This window comes from Myotis nattereri (assembly GCF_964212035.1).
Source record: "Myotis nattereri genome assembly, chromosome: 10".
Lineage (NCBI taxonomy): Eukaryota > Metazoa > Chordata > Mammalia > Chiroptera > Vespertilionidae > Myotis > Myotis nattereri.
In genome coordinates this window covers 44313729-44331125 of record NC_138085.1, presented here as the reverse complement: position 1 = coordinate 44331125, position 17397 = coordinate 44313729, and positions in this window count along the sequence as shown.

The following is a 17397-nucleotide window of genomic DNA, read 5'->3' as shown; positions in this document are numbered from 1 at the left end:
TCACACTCAGGGCAGGGCCAATGGGGAGGTTATGGCTCTACCCTGTCACACACAGAGCAGGGCCCGTTGGGGGCAGGGGGGTTGGGGTGCCGCACCCTGTCACACGCAGAGCCACAGGGCGATCAGGGGGTTGGGGAGCTCCCCCCTATCAGGCACAGAGCAGGGTTGATCAAGGGGTTGGGGCGCCTTCCCCTGTCATGAACAGAGCAGGGTAGATAGGGAGGTTGTGGCCCCGCCCCCTGTCACACACAGAGCAGGGCCGATTAGGGGCTTGGGGCGCTGCCCCTGTCATGCTGATCCTGGTGGGAGGCCTCGTGGCTCCGCTGATCCCGGTGCTGGGAGTCATTTTACCCTTTTACTATATAGGGTAGAGGCCTGGTGCACGGGTGGGGGCCGGCTGGTTTGCCCTGAAGGGTGTCCTGGATCAGGGTGGGGGTCCCCACTGGGGTGCCTGGCCAGCCTGGGTGAGGGGATGATGGCTGTTTGCAGCTGGTCATACACCCTTCAGGGTGGGGGTCCCCACTGGGGTGCCTGGCCAGTCTGGGTGAGGGGCTGAGGGCTGTTTTCAGCCTGGGGGTGACTGAAGCTCCCAACCGCTCCTTTTTTTCTTTTCCTTCTTTTTTTTTTTTTTTATTCTAGGCCAGCTTTAGCTTTGAGGCTTGGCTCCAGCTCTTAGGCCTCCGCTGCTGAAAGTAGGTTTCTGGCCTTTGCTTACAATGTTGCGATCCTGCTGGCTGAAGCCCAGCAGACTAAAGCAGGTTTCTGGGGTTTTGTTTAGCTTCTATATTTGTTACATAGTTGCTTAGAGTTGCAGCTCAGAGGCCTGCAGCGGCAGGCGGGGAATGTTGGAGTCCTCCGTCACTGAAGCAAGCAAGCCTCATGTTAGTTTCAAGCTGCCTGGCTGCCGGCCGCCATCTTGGCTGGCGGTTAATTTGCATATTGCCCTGATTAGCCAATGAGAAGGGTAGTGGTCGTATGCTAATTACCATGTTTCTCTTTTATTAGATAGGATGATTATACAGTTTCACTGCTCAACCTTCCTACCACACCCATTGCTGGCACCAGAGCCAGTGCTCTCACCCGCTGCCAGCACCGGCCCAGCTTGCACCCATAGCCGGCTTCATCATGCAGTCTAATTAGCATATTATGCTTTTATTATTATGGATGATTATACAGTTTCACTGCTCACCCTTCTTACTTGGGATAGGACAAAGACAAATTCTTTCTTTTCCCCTGAGACTCCAGCATTATTGACAGTGGCTCCCTCTTAGCCCCCTACAACACACACACACACACACACACACACACACACACACACACACACACTGCTTTGGCTCTGTTACAGATCAGGTCGCAAATCCAAGTAGTTCCCTCTGAATGTCACTCATTCGTTCCCCTTCGCTCAAGCTCTTGCTTGGGTCCAGATTATTCATTCTATGAATTATGGCCATCTCTTCTCCCTGCTCACTTATTGCCATGAAAGCAATCCTTTACATGTGCTGTATGGATGACATACTTCAGTTACTCAGAATCTTCTAAGGACAGTTGCCATCTGTCCAGTCTAAATGCAAACTCTTCACCCTGCTTTTCCACACTGTTCACTGGTCTGCTCTCCCTCACTAATCTCATTCACGCATTGTGCTGCTGGTTGAACTCTCTGATTTCACGTTTAAATCCACCTTAGAGCATTTTCTGCCACTCTCTCAACAGACTTTGCCAAACTTACATGTCATATGCAGAAATTATTTTAAAAACCAAGCCACGTCTTCTTTCTTTTGAGATATCTTCTCTACTTAATTCAAATTCCAAACTTCTTGACCTCTCTGGATCTCATGATATCTCTGGCCATAGGTCCATATGGTTTAGTCTCCATATACAAACTTATCTGGCTAAATTAACATCACTTACAGAAACTTTTGACTTTGAACAAATTTTGCAACTTTCCTATAAAATTGCAATCTATTGACAAATATTTGTTGAATATTTATTAAATGCCACATAGTACTACATATACTACACTAATCTAAATAATATGGTATTTACATCAATGCACAAAACACATTGCTGTCTTCAAGACCCTTATATTCTAGTTGAACCAACAAAATATGCATATTTCAAAAGATGGTTAACAATCACAAAAGATAATTACAAACAAACAATTATTAATAGCCAGACAGTGGCTACTATGAGGAACTCAGAAGGGAGGTCCTGGAAGGAGAAAAAGAATTTAGACCTTGGGCTTAGAGTTGTAGGTAGAGTATTTTGTTATTTTTGTTGTTGTTGTTGATTTCAGAGAGGAAGGGAGAGGGAGAGAGAGATAGAAACATCAATGATGAGAGAAAATCATTGATTGGCTGCTTCCTACACCCCCACCCCCACCCCGTGGGGATAAAGCCCACAACTCAGGCATGTGCCCTGACCAGGAATCAAACTGTGACCTCCTGGTTCATAGGTCGATGCTCAACCACTGAGTCATGCCAGCTGTAGGTAGAGTTTTTAATGGCAAAGAGTACATTAGAATTAGCTAGGGCATGAACATAGAGTATGAGCAGATATGAACCTATTTAGCTATGTACACTAATAAAGAGAAAGATGCAAATTGACCGTACCTTTGCAACATTCACCAGCCAATCAGGAGTGAGTATGCAAATTAACCTACAAAGATGGCAGGTTAATTTGCATACGCAGGCGCTGAGCAGCCGGAGGCTGGTTGGGATGCTTGCGTCATCACTGACACAGGTGTTCCGCACTGCCCCAGCCACTCTGGGCCTCTGGGCAGCATGGGAAGGCTGAAAGGTGGCTCTGGCCAGAGTGAAGGCGGTGCTGGCAGCCAGGGGAAGGAAAGCCCATTCTTGCATGAATCTTCATGCATCAGGCCTCTACTGTCTTTATAAATGTCACTGCTGCTGCCCGGCCAGAAGTGATGTTTCTCATCATTGATGTTTCTCTCTCTCTCCTTCTCCCTTCCTCTAAAATTAATACAAATATTTTTTAAAAAGCCACTGCTGCTGACTATAAACATGATGAAGATGATGTTAACAATGGTGCTCATGAAAGTGATGTGAGGAAGGTGAAGCTATGGGCAATGAAGGGTGAAATATGCTTTACAATAGAAGCTATTCTGTTTTTGCCAGCCTGGTCTTAATTTGTATTAGTTAGTGTGAAATCGTTTTTTGTTTCAGTTTACCATTCCAATGCTAATTCTGATAGCAGTGCTGTGATTGAGCATTTTATTCTTGTTTTATAGTAGTGGTTTAATGAATTCTTCCCCCCCCCCCTTACCCCCACCCCCGCCACCACCACCACTCCACATCCCCAGTGGAACAGCAGCAAAGCTTGTGGGTTGATTCTAATTTTTCTAGTTAGAGTCTTGCTAATGCACTTTGGCTTGGTAAAGAATGATATAAGGAGTGCTCAGGGAAAAGTGCTTTCTCCTGAGATTGTTTTCCTTTAGTAGCTGTTGCCCCAATTTTACTCCTAAAAGCTTGGCTTCTGGACTGATGATAATAAAGCCTAACCTTCCTACTTAGGATGGGGCAAAGGCAAATCCTTTCATTTCCCCTGAGGTTCCAGTATCACTGACAATGTCATTTCCCCACTCCTTTGCCATTTATACAGAGCAAGTTGCAGGTCCAATGCATGTCACTCATTTCTTCCCCCTCCAATTGAAAAAGCAGTGTGAATATATATATAAAGCCAATGTTGAGATTATCTTGACAATGCAATTATACTAAACTTACAATAGTGCACATACATGCACCCTTCCCCTCACCCACACACAACACACACACACACACACACACACACACACACACTTCACTTTATGTGAAAGATCCTGCCATTTTCTTCTTAAGCTTGGGAAAATTGGAGGCACAAAGGCAAGCATGTGCTCAGTTCCACTCAGTAGAGACCTGAGCTAAAATGACGCCTGGAAAGCAAATGCAGTGACCTTTAAAGGAATCGAGAAGAAGCTATTTCCAGCACATGACTAAATGCTATATTTTAAAGGTTCTAACCTTATTTGCTACAAGTGTATAATATCAGGGAGCCCTGGTGAGGGAAGGGTCTGCATTCATCACATGGCACAAGTCACTTACAAAAGAGATGGGGAAAGTTATTACTTCCCAACTTACAGACACCAAAGTTCAACCCAGCTCCTTTTGTGGTTTGCTGCATTAAATAAGGTGCAGGGTTCACTTGGAGAATTACAGGCTTCTTGACCTAACAAAAATATAAAGTTTCCTGCAAATAGCAATGGCTTTCTCATCATGCAGAGCAATTTATGACACAAACACACACACACTTTCACAGTTCATGCCATTTTGCAAGACTGACCCTTGGTGTGTCTATGTCTACGGTACTAACTTTATTTACTCTCCCAGTTGGTTAATAGCAGTAATTAATCTACAAGACCCACTATCAAAATAAAGAGTGGGTAGGCGAAAGAAATTACTCATTTTTTAAGCAGTATTTACTCTTTCTATTGGCTAATAGTAGTAATTGATTGATAAGACCCAGTTTGTGGAATCCAATGCACAAAATAAACTGATGACCAAAATAGGTCCAGAGGCATGGATGCGTGGAGCACACAGACAGAGGGGAGGGGATTGGGGGTATGGGAAGAGTTTAACTGAAGAATTTATATGCATAGCTCATGGAGACAGACGATAGTGTGGTGAAGGCCCAGGGTGGAAAGGGTCTGGGTGGAGGTGGGGGAAGGGGGGAAAGGAGGGACAGCTGTAATACTGTTGGATATAAAAAAAAAAAAGGAAACAAAAAAGAATGAGTAAACAAAAGAAATTACTCATTAAAAAAATCCTAATATACTGTCTTTGAAACTAAAGTTTGACTACTATGAAGACATGGAGGACTGTTTGCAAACAATAAAAATATGGGGTTGTAATACTACTTACCTTAACATATACCAGAATCCTCTGGAGTAGATGTCTTAGCATAGATGATAGATAGATAGATAGATAGATAGATAGATAGATAGATAGAATTGACAATATCATCTTACATTTGTATACTGCTTACAAAAATATTAGTATTTGGCCACACTTTCTTATTCTTAACCTCATTATGTTTTATAGATTAAAAGTAAAGATTTCCAGCAGATCAGCATCAGGGAATCATTTCCCCACCCCGATTACATAACCCACATCTGTGAAGGAGTGAGTTGGCAATTATCTCATGGCGATAGGATTTACAAATCAGCCAAGCCAATAAAACATGCGGGGGCTTATGTGGTCATAGCTGTCTCCAGTTCACTTTTATGCTAAGAGCAGGTGTCCGAACATTAGGAAATAACCTAGTTACCTAAGGACGTGCTGGCCTCTATGTGATTGACTGACTAATTTTTGATTTGTAATGGTGAACTAGAGAATCCCTTTCCACCTAGTTAGCATAAAAACATTTGTTGCTGTTTATTGGTTTTCCATACTTAGCATTGAAAGACTGAGCACACAAGCAGAACACAACTCGATGGGGCCTGTGTCACGGGGTTTCAGGTGAGGGGGAGTTCTCTTGTTAGGATTCTATCCTGGTCAGAAGACAATTGCATGAGGGTTTTGAAATCTGTTATTTAGCCATAGCTCAGATTTAAAAAACAAACAAACACCAACAAAACATACTAGTGAGGCCATTGCTCTCCGAAGCAGCAATAAGCGAAGTCAGAGAAGGAAAAGAAATCAAAGTTCAGACATATCTGGGAGATGTTTGCGGGTTTGGGTTCAGTTCCAGACCATTGCAATAAAGTGAATATCACAAGAAAGCGAGTCACAACTTTTTTGGTTTCATAGCGCATATAAAAGTTATTTTTACACTATGCCGTCGTCTATTAAGTGTGCAATAGCATTATGTCTAACAAAACAGTGAACACACTTAGCTAAAAATACTTTATTGCTATAAAATGCCAACCGTCCCCTGAGCCTTCAGCAAGTCGTAATTTCTGTGGTGCCTGTAGACTTGCTCAAGGCAGGGTTGCCACAAACCTGCAATTTGTAAAAAAGGCAATATTTGGGAAACACCATTAAGCAAAGCGCAATAAAACAAGGTATCACTGTAGTTAAGGGCGGTATGCAAACTACATTCAGAAATTAGTTCAGTTTCACAGTAAGGGTAGCAAACGGTGGGAAACTCAACAATGAGATGTTAAATCAAGAAGTCACTTAAACCTAAAGATCTTACCAATGGTTCCCTGGTGATTTGGGTCATCACTTGCTCCAAAATGCACTTGACTGAATCACAGGAAATCTAAGGTCTATCGGCAGCAGCTGACTTTTAATGGCCCAATGAGTACACTATAGAGTGTTTCGGGCTACTGTTGTTGAGACTTTCTAGAATGAAACAAAATACACATCAATTTTCAGTACAGAGATCCCAGTATTACTGGGATCAAAATAGGTCCCAGTAACTGTTAGTCAAAAAGGGTTTCCACAAGGTAATTCCTGCAGCCGGAGACACGATGAAATAAGCCCAGGGAACTTCAGGCCTGTGAGTTCCTTGTTTATGCTGCCCAGCTCTTTTCTTCTGCATAGAAAGTCAAATTCCGTTCATTTATTTCAAACTCATTAAAGGTAACCCAAAGCGATGGTATTGAGGAACACACATGACAAGTGGCAGGCTTCCCCTAATATTACCTTTGGCAAAATTGGTTATGGGTTTGCCGAGGAAGATTAGAATGGGGAGTTTTCAGTTGAACTTCAGGGTCATAAGACTTCAGTGGAAGGGTATGCTCATTTATCCACTTATAAAAATGCTGGATAGCAGTATGCAGGGATACCCAGCAAGTATATCCAGTCTACGTTTCAGATGGATGTGGCCATACCCCTACCATCTTGAGTGACCATCTCTCTGTTCTATCATCGTGCACAATAACAATAGCTAACTTTTATTGAGTGCTTCTGATATTCTAGGCACTATTCTAAATACTTGGTATGGGATCATTCATTTAATCTTCCAAATAATCTTTGGCAATGTGATGCTATTACTATTCCCATTTGTCCTATTAAAGAAACTGAAGTACAGAGAGACTAAAGGACTTGCCAAGATCACATAGCCAATTAGTGGCAGAACTGGGATTTGCAACCATTTTCTCAGTTCCAGGGTATTTGCTACTTCACAGAGTTTCATGAAGATTCAAACATTCCTGACATATAGCTAGTATCACATAAATATTAGATGTTATTTTTAAAAATCATTTAGACTCTTATATCCTGCTGCTGGCATACTATTTTTTAAACTGGGCTTTTTATGACCTATCATAATGATTCTGACTTATATGGTCACTCTTTCCGTAGCTTATCTTCTCAAAATCCTATGGAAATCGACATGATGCAAACGTGTAAGATTCAGCCTTACTAGCTGATAAGTAGCCTGTGCTGGTTCTGTTTCTGTGGAGAACCCTGACCAGCACGCCCATGAACTGACAGGTCAACAACGAGGGCTGGCCCTTGGGCATTTTCAGCAGCCCACACAAATTTCATCATTTGCCCCAGTCATTCCTGGAACCATGAGCCATAACATCCCAGAATTTCTCTCAGGAGAGTGGACCTTCAAAACCTCACTCGTCTGCTCTTACTCCTTGAGGGGTTCAGTTTGCCTGCAAAGAAGAACTTCAGGCTTTAGGATAAGCAAACAGGGAAACTGCCAGCAGCACGACCAGATTGCTGGAGTCTGCGGCTTGTCCTGGGACACTCCAGGTCATCCTGAGAACAAGCCCACACAGCTGGTGAAGAGGGCAGCTTGGCCCGTCCCCTCACTGCCGTCTGCCCTTCCCACAGCTGACTGCAGCCCTTGCATGGGCTGGAAAACCAAGATGTGATTGATTCAATATCATGCCAGAGATGTTATGCCTGATTATTTAAATCCCCTAAGGTGAATCTTTAAGAAAACAGTGGGAAAATAATATCTATAGCTTGTAAAAGATAACTCACACACCATCAAAAGCCAAGTGTAGCATTTCACCCAGTTCGGCTTGTTAATCCCCCAGCAAGGACCTCCTTTTCATATGGTAAAGACTTCTTAGAGTGCAGAATGAAGTGTTAATGTCTGAACAGCTGGTGGGTGGTTTAATATAGTCACAGGTGAGTGGATTTTGCCCATTGCATTTTCTCACTGTTGTCACTTCAAAAATAAGAGAGTTACACCCTCCAGAAAGCACAAGATATAAGACCAATATGTGTGCCTTTCAATTAAAGACCTAAGGCTCTGTGTCTGAGTGCAACACCCCAACATCAACGAAATGTTTCTGAGAAATGCAGGACTGTGTCTGTGAGTGTTTCTGTACAAGAATCCCACTAATGAGCTGTTATGTCCCTGACAGCTCAGATTGCTCTGGGCTGAAGCTTGTTCTACACGTTGTCACCTAGGGTGTGTCTTTTTTCCTTAAATCTTACTGTACTACACATATTTGAGGGTCTTTTTTAACTTTATTGATTGATTTTCTTTTTTTGGGAGGGCGAGGGAGAGAAAAAGAGAGAAACATAAACTGGTTGTTCCGCTTATTTATGCATCCATTGGTTGATTTTTATATGTACCCTGACCAGCTTCGAACCCACAACCTTGGTGTATTGACCCAGCCAGGGCAAGACATATTTAATGTTTAATAATCAAAATGTTCACATGGATTCAAATGTTTCCTTTTTTAGCTATGGCCAATGATGTCACAAGTATAGTCCAAACAGCTTTCTCTCTCTCTCTCTCTCTCTCTCTCTCTCTCTCTCTCTCTCTCTCTCCCTCTCTCTCTCTTTCTGTCTCTCTCTTTTTAAAAAGCAGTTTTAGGTTCACAGTAAAATTGAGCAGAAGGCACAGAGATTTCCCCCGTATATGCACACCCTCCCCCATTATCAATATCATCCACCAGAATGGTACATTTGTTATAACTGATGTACCTACATTGACACCTCATTATCACTCAAAGTCCATAGCTTATATTAGGGTTCACTCTTGGTATTGGACATTCTGGGGATTTGGACAAACATATAATGACCTGTATCTACCATGGCACTATCACAGAGAGTAGTTTTGTAGGACTAAAAGTCCTCTGTGCTCTGCCTAGTCATCCCTCCCTCCCCCTCTAACCCTGGCAACCACTCATCCTTTTACTATGTCCATTTGTTGCCTTTCCCAGAATGTTATACAATTGGAATCATACAGTGTGTAGCCTTTTCAGATGGTCTTCTTTCACTTAGTAATATGCATTTAGGTTTCCTCTAAGTCTTTTCATGGCTTGATAGCTCATTTCTTTATAGCACTGAATGATATCCGATGGTCTGGATGTATCATCGTTTGCTTATCTAGTCACCTACTGAAGCACATCTTTATTGCCCAAACTTACAAAATTCTCTTTGGAAATACCTCTTTGAAACATAAAAGGGTTAGTAATTCACTTCAGGGAAAAAGAAAATTTTAATTGTTTATTAAAATGCATTTGTGGAGCGAAGGCTACACATTTCCTGGGTGAGGTGGGCAGATCGGAGTCAGCGGGAAGCCTTGAGTGAAGAACTCTAGTGAGTTTTAAAATACCATATTCATTGATATGATTTCCTCTGGTTTAATCACTCAGTGTTAAATATTGCATAAAATTAAGAATTTTGAGCATATGTATAAACCTGCTGAGATTTATACATTCCTTGGCAATTTCAGATTTTACCTAGCTAGTAACATCCTTCATTTAAGGTCTCAAATGATTCCATTGACTGACCCATTACATTAAGAGAGAATAACAGTGCCCTTTATCTTCAGAAAAAAAATGAAGTAAATACTGTCAAGAGCAAACGATTCCTGTCATGGTGTATTCTCAGATGTAAGTTCTACTTACATTGTGCAATGCACACACATTAAAACAATTAGCTTGTTATTTGCATCACATAATTCAAATTGTTTTCATTGAACCAACCTATTGTTTCTGAACTGTTTATGCATCTCCATGATAATGTAAGCTCCTGGAAGACATCCACACTTTTCTAGTTTAGTTCCTGGATCATGGTGCTGGGGCTTTGAGACCTTAACCAAAGGCTTGGCCTGGTGCCAGCACTGATAACTGGGGAAGGTTTAATGGCCTCCCTGGAATGGGAGTAGTCTTATTTTCCTTATTATTTAAGCAAGCAAGCATTTACAGAAGCCAAAATAGCAGGGTTAAAATTTCAAACAGCAGTTTTTATATAAGATGGATGCTTCAATAAATTGTCCTTTTTAAATTTTTAATTTTTAATTTACTTCAGAGAGGAAGGGAGAGGGAGAGAGGTAGAAACATCCATGATGAGAGAGAACGTTGATTTGCTGTCTCCTGCACGCCCCCTACTTGGATGAGCTCGCAACCTGGGCATGTGCCTGTCCAAGAAAGGAGGGGTGTCATTCCAAGGCGTCCCTTAACCGTGCAAGTACCCGGTCATTTTAAGTAGTTGCTAGCGAAGAGACTACTCTAAGCCAACAGGACAGAGAGTAGGCTTAACACTTAGGATCATTAAGAGTTATCCGGAGGAAATACGCCACACAAGATTTATGCAGTTGCTAAATCACACAGCACACTTTATTTTACTCACATATAAGGTCCTGGTGCGTGGGTACGAGCTTAAAAGGGACCCAAGGTCTGGTGGCTTCCTCTGAGCAACATTGTCACTGTGGGCTGGCGTGTTGGTCCCAGCAGGGTCAGGAGAGGGGCAGCGTCCCACCACGGGATCCGGGCATCCGGGGGAGAGAGCATCCCTTGGAGGCAGATCGAATAGAGGCTCAGCTGTTCGTCTGCTGTCAGGCGTGGAGCGGAGCCGGGAGGGGGGGGGGAGGGGGGGTAGGGGGGGGGACTGCACCCAGCTTGGGGGCGATCAGCGAAGGCAAGCTTCCAGCGATCGAGCCACCAGCACATCGCAGGGATCAACGTGATCAGCGACGACACATGTCCAGCAATCCAGCGAGAAATCACCGAATGTCCCTTCGGACCCCTTTTTATAGCTCGTCTGTCCACACACGGCAGTCCAAGTTCTTGTAAACAACAGCTAAGGTTTTACATAGGTTTCTTATGGCATTACTAGTAAACAGCTCCACTCTGTGCGGGAGGGGGAATACACTCTCTAGCTTACCTGTGTTTAACACACACAGCTCTTGTAGTAAGAGGTTACAAGTGAAAGTCCAGGGTTTTTTCCCTACACCATTTCAAAACACTTCAAAACAAATACAGCATATTATTCTAATACATTTATATTTCTCTAATACACACTAGGCTATTGTCCTATCCTAATACAGCGCCCTTGACCTGAATTGAACCCGGGACCTTACAGTTCCTAGGCTGACACTCTATGCACTGAGCAAAACCAGCTAGGGCAAGATGAATTGTTCTTTACATGAGCTTTGGGAATTTCACATGACATCTAATTAACTAACTGGAGGTGCCTGGAGTACCACCAGTCTGAGAACCCCTATTATTGGCTTCTGTCAAATGGGGATAAAAGTTCTGCCCAGGCTGCTTCACTGGGGTAGAGTGAATCTCTGCCCTGTGTTTGCTCATCTTGAGCCCAGCAGAGGTAAATCCAGAGATCTCTATGGACTCTTGTAGGTATGACATTCAATAAGTCTATAATCCTCAGAATTCAGGCTCATTCTCTAATCATTGCCTTTGGCAGAAAAGGGCAAATCACATGGTAAACAAAAACGTTGTGTCTTTTATTCAACAGATATTTAGACAACATCTATTGTGTTAGTAGTCATTGCAAGAGAATAGATATGCTCAATCATCTCTACCAATAATAATCGACAACTATGATTTAACAGTAATGTCAGGAAGTACTAATGTTTTCTATGCCCCAGCCATTCTTCTATGATTTTATATAGCTTAGTAATCCTTGCAACAATTCTATATGGTACGTATAGGTAAGGAAATAGAGAGGGCATGCCCACCACCGGTAAGTGAATAAGCTAGGATTTAAATACAGGCATTGTGACTCCAAATTCTTTGTTCCTAATCACTGTACTATAATAAAAGAATTACAAAAGGAAACAAAGAATGTGAAGAGCTACTTATAAAGTTTGCATTTCTTATCTGGATTTAACATAAACTGTAGGAAAGAAATTGCCCACCTCATCTATAGATTTGGTGTCGGGATTCAGGATTAAAAACAACAAGGACAAAAGACCAAAGTCTTAATCTCTTTATATATTTCTTTGTGCTAATATTATTACGTTGGTTTAGAAAGAACTGGGAACAGATTGAGGATTTTAACCTTGGGCCAGTGTGAGGTACTCTTGGCGTGGGGTCACTCCAATGGTTCTAAATGAAGGCCCAAGTTCTACTGCCATGTATAAGTGGGGAAAGTCCACTGACCCTCGCAGCTTTTGTCCTCTTCACAGTATTGACTACATGCTATAGATGTTAGCACTAGAGAGATGCCACAGCATTGATATTAAGTGTTTAAGATGTTGGGCTCTGGAGACCCATCTAGCTGTGAACTCAGAAAGAATTTCGTGTGAATCCTGGCTCTCCTGGAAGTGTGGTCTTGCCAAGTGCCTCAGTCATATCAACTTCAGGTTTTTTTATCTGAATAATGGGGAGAAAAATAGGACCTCCCTATGAAAGTTAAATGAGTTAATACGGTTAAAGATAATACTAAGTTTTGGCACACTGTAAGCACTCACAAAATTATTTGCTGTTAACATTGTATAATGCCACTTCATAGTCCATAGCCTCTCAACTAGACCCCACATCTAAAGGGTAGGTTTCTAAGACCTTTTTGTTTTTCTGTCTTTACCTTCCTGCTTAGTCCTTACAATGTTCAGTAATACACATTGACAGATTGGTTGGCAAGGAAAGCAAAAGCTGAGAGGTAAGTTCTCTACATATAAAGTCTGAGAACAAAAAAAAAAAAAAGACAGCAAATGAGTGGGTTGCCATTTGGTCTTTTGATCATTCTATTCAGATTTGTGTGATCAGATTTCCTCTCTTTTATAAATCATAGGAATAACTTCAGGAAGCCTCAGACATCTCATATAAGGTTAAATATTTCAAACGGAGCTATGCATGAGCCTTGAAAATATCCAGACAAACATATGTTGAAAATCTTTTTGCAAAGCCCACCGCAGCACAACGAGCCAAGGTGGCCAGACCATCCCTGCAGCTGTGCGCTCAGGGCACACGCACCCATTTATCAGGGGTCGTCCATCTTGAACACAGCTTGCAGGCCTCTTCTCCAGAATGAGGTCACCCCAGAGCCCAGATGGGCAGACAGGCTGCAGAATAAGATTGTCTGGGTGCAGATGTGGGAGGAATTGAGACTAACAACCACAATGGAAACAGGAAATGAGAGTTAGGTCAGCCCAATTGTACAGTTGCTGAAAAAGCAAAACTTAGCCATGTGGTATAATTTTCATGCTCCATAATGTTGACCACCAATCAGCCAATTTTACCGATAGGTTAGGTTGTCACTATGGGAAAGAAAATCCTTCACGGGTGTCCATCAGACCCCTTTCCCACTACAGTCTCCTTAAATTCCTTCCTGCACTCCAAATCAACATTAACACTCGATCTAAAGCAGCGATTCTCAACCTGTGGGTCGCGACCGTCAGAAAACACATATAGCATATCAGATATTTACATTACGATTCATAACAGTAGCAAAATTACAGTTATGAAGTAGCAACGGAAATAATTTTATGGTTGGGGATCACCACACATGAGGAACTGTATTAAAGGGTCACGGCATTAGGAAGGTCGAGAACCACTGAAAGGGTCATTCCGTTCAAATGCTTTCAATGGCAGAAGCAGACGTTTCCCCTACTTTTTAGGGGCAAGGCCTTTGAAGACTGGAGGGCCTCACTGACATATAAAACAAAAAAGTACAAATACGGATTTAGTGATAATTAAAGAGTGAGCCCCTTCCCTTATGGTGCACATAGACATGTATGTTCATAGTATGCACACATTCACAAGCTCATATATACGTACACAAGCACAAATGCACACACTTGTGCTTCTGTCCTTTGTAAGGATAGTTATTTTGAGAAAATTGTTGCTAGGTCTCTGGGCTAGGAGAGTAGTGAATGATTAATTTTTCAAGATGGTTAGCTTATGTTTGCTGCTGTGATGTTAGTGACCTCACCCTCCAAGAGGACGTCTGAGGCTGTCTGCCAACCTGAACACTGTTTGAATACTCTGCCACTCTGCCCTTGACCTTGCCTGGTCCTTGATGTCTTTTTGGCTGATGATAAAAGCCATGCACAGCTAAGACGTGCAGTCTGACAGAATTATCAGCACCAAGGCCTGCTAATTTTTTTAAAAACTACAACCCTCTGTTTCTAAAACGCCATGATTTTACTCTATAACATATGCCAGTATGCTCAAAACTTGGGAAACATCTTACCCCAAACCTTTTCTAACTGCAAATCCTCTGTGATCATTACATTTTCTACAAATCTTAGACTCTTATGTGCCATATCGCCTAATCATATAACATCTTATACAATTTTCTCATTGTTTCACTTATATTAGGCCTGCTTTCCCAAATGAAGTGAACCCAGAAAAAAAGCAAAACTTAGGAAAATGCTTAGGAGAAAAGTAATTTTTTTATTTGCTATTTTCAAACAAGATTAGGAAGGAAGACAGAGCCTGCTGAGTTGATTAGCTGGTAATACATTAACGTATATCAGAATGAAGTAGACGTCCCAACTTCATTTTATCTGTCAAACAGAAAGATGTTCAGATTAGAAAGTAGAGTATGGACAAAATTGGGTGAGAGAAAGTAGAGCCTAAGTCGAGAGACAGACATCGACTAGTAAGCTAGAGGAAATGAATTTAAATCAGGTAGCTCAGAAAAAATTATGCATGCAAGATAAAACTAATGAACTGTTTGGAAAATCATAATGCATAGAGGAGATCTTAGAAAAAAGAACTACAGAGCTTATCTGACTAAAAACCAATGCAGTCCATTTGTTCAATAATTCATTCATTAACAAATTTGTGCCAGGAGTCTACTAGTCTTATGGATCTGTCTGGAATTATTCTAGGCACCCTCATGCAAAAAAAAAAAAAAATAAGACAGATAAAGTTTCTGTGCTGGTAGAGCTGACATGCTAGTGGTAGAGACAGAAATTAAACAAACGAGCAAATAAACATATAATGGCAGCTGGTGATGAGTGCCAGGAAGAAAAATAAAGCAGAGTAAGGAAATAGAATGTAACTGTGGATGGAGGAGTTCTATTTCAGATGGAGTAGTCAAGTATGGACTTTCTGAGTAGGTGGCATTTGAGCATAAATTAATTAAGGAAATGAGCCAAGAAAATATCTCGAGACTTGAAGAGCACTCCAGGCATAGGAGACAGCATGTATAAGGGTCTTGAGTAAGGAAGCAGCTTGGTGAATTCAAGAGACAGAAAGAAGGCCCAGGTGGCTAGAGCGGAGGAGCACGAAGAGTGAAGTGGAATAGGTAGGCAGATCATGGGGCATCTTGGAGGCCACAGTAAAGAGGACTGGAGTTTGTCTAAGTGTCAATTGGAGGCTCCTGAAGAGTTCTGAGGAGGAAGTATCATTATATGATTTGTAATTTCAGAAGATTGCTCTGTTTGTTGTGTGGAGAATGCACTAAATAGGACCCCAGAGAGAACGCCCTGAGACAAATTAACAGGCTATGCCATTAGCCCAGAAGAGAGATAAGGTGACTGGCGTGGTAGTGGCAGAGGTGTTGAGCCATCTAAAGGAATTGCAGATGGGACTTACCAATGGGTGGGTTGAGGGAAGGAGTTAAGGATGATAACCAAGTATTGGTTAACAGTGGTCGGCAAACTGGGCTCACGAGCCACATGCGGCTCTTTGGCCCCTGGAGTGTGGCTCTTCCACAAAATACCACGTGTGGGTGCGCACGTACAGTGCGATTGAAACTTCCTGGCCCATGTGCAGAAGTCGGTATTTTGTGGAAGAGCCACACTCAAAGGGCCAAAGAGCCGCGTGTGGCTCAAGAGCCGCAGTTTGCCGACCACTGGTTAGAACAATTGAGTGAATCATGGAGCTGTTTACTAAGATGAAAAAGATTGGTGGAGGAGCAGAACTGGAAGCAGGGTAGAGAATCGAAAGTCACATGGGAAGTGAGATTATTAACTAATGCAATTGCTAAAAAACTAATGGGACCTTTGACTACATTAATAGAAGTGTATCATCTAGGTCAAATGATACGACACCTCTAATGTGTGCTGTTTGAAACACATTGACTGCTCTGTTAGGTACTAGATTCTACCTTTTAAGAGGGATATTAACGAAGAGACCCACATTCAGAGGATAGAGTCCAGGAAGGAGGAGGGCCTCACATGGCAAATGCTTGAGGAGACTGGAGACTAGAGAAAAGAGTTTGCTGAGAAAGATGAATGCAGCACATGGTGTTGGTCTTCAAATATTTAAGGAAATTAAACTTATCCTGTGTGACTATAAAAGGTACTTGAGTAGAGGCGGGTTAGAAGATACAAGGAGACAGACTTCAGAAAGGAGGGCTTTCTATCAATTAGAGAGCTATTCTAGAAGAGACTGGCTAAGCATTTATCAATGGGGCACATTAGGTAGTAGGCTGAAATAGGCAGTATCTAAGTCCTTTCCATCATGAGGTTTCCGTGACCCTAGATCGGAGAGCTCCCGGCTGCAGGGCTACGTCTGCGGGCCATCTGTGCTTTCCTCCCTTCTCATCTCCCTGTTTATTCCCAGTTGGCACCTTTAGATGTTTCAATGCGCGGGTCTCTCAGGCATGCCTCTGTATTGCGCAGGGACTTCTTTGTTGAATTATAGTTGGTTAACTTGTTGAAATTTCAGGGGGAGAAGCCAAGGGGCTCTCTCACACCACCATTCCTCTGACGTCACTCCCAAGATGTAAACTCTTCCTGGTTAGGAACCATCATGGGGTTTTTAAAGTCAGCATAGGTTACATAGAAGAGGCTCAAAACATATTTTTTAAATGTACTACTTTTGATTTGCCATTCAGATCTAACCAATGAAACCTTTAATATAGTTCTTATTTTTTTGTTTTGTTTTGGTTTTTTGGTTGTTCTTTTGTGTAGGGGTATTGATGATACATCTGTTCTCTGCAACAAAAAGCCTGGGTCAGCTCTTTCAATTATTAATAACAGACTAAGACTCGGAGTAACCAAGATAAGACAGGACTCTAGGAAGTCCTTTGGAGTTACCTTCTGCCCTTAAAAAGGACTGGACAGAGACACAGCCAGATGGAGTGAGAAGAGGACAGACATTCCAATTAGACCAGTGGTTCTCAACCTTCCTAATGCCACGACCCTTTAATACAGTTCCTCATGTTGTGGTGACCCCCAACCATAAAATTATTTTCATTGCTACTTCATAACTGTAATTTTGCTACTGTTATGAGTCGTAATGTAAATATCTGATATGCAGGATGTATTTTCATTGTTACAAAT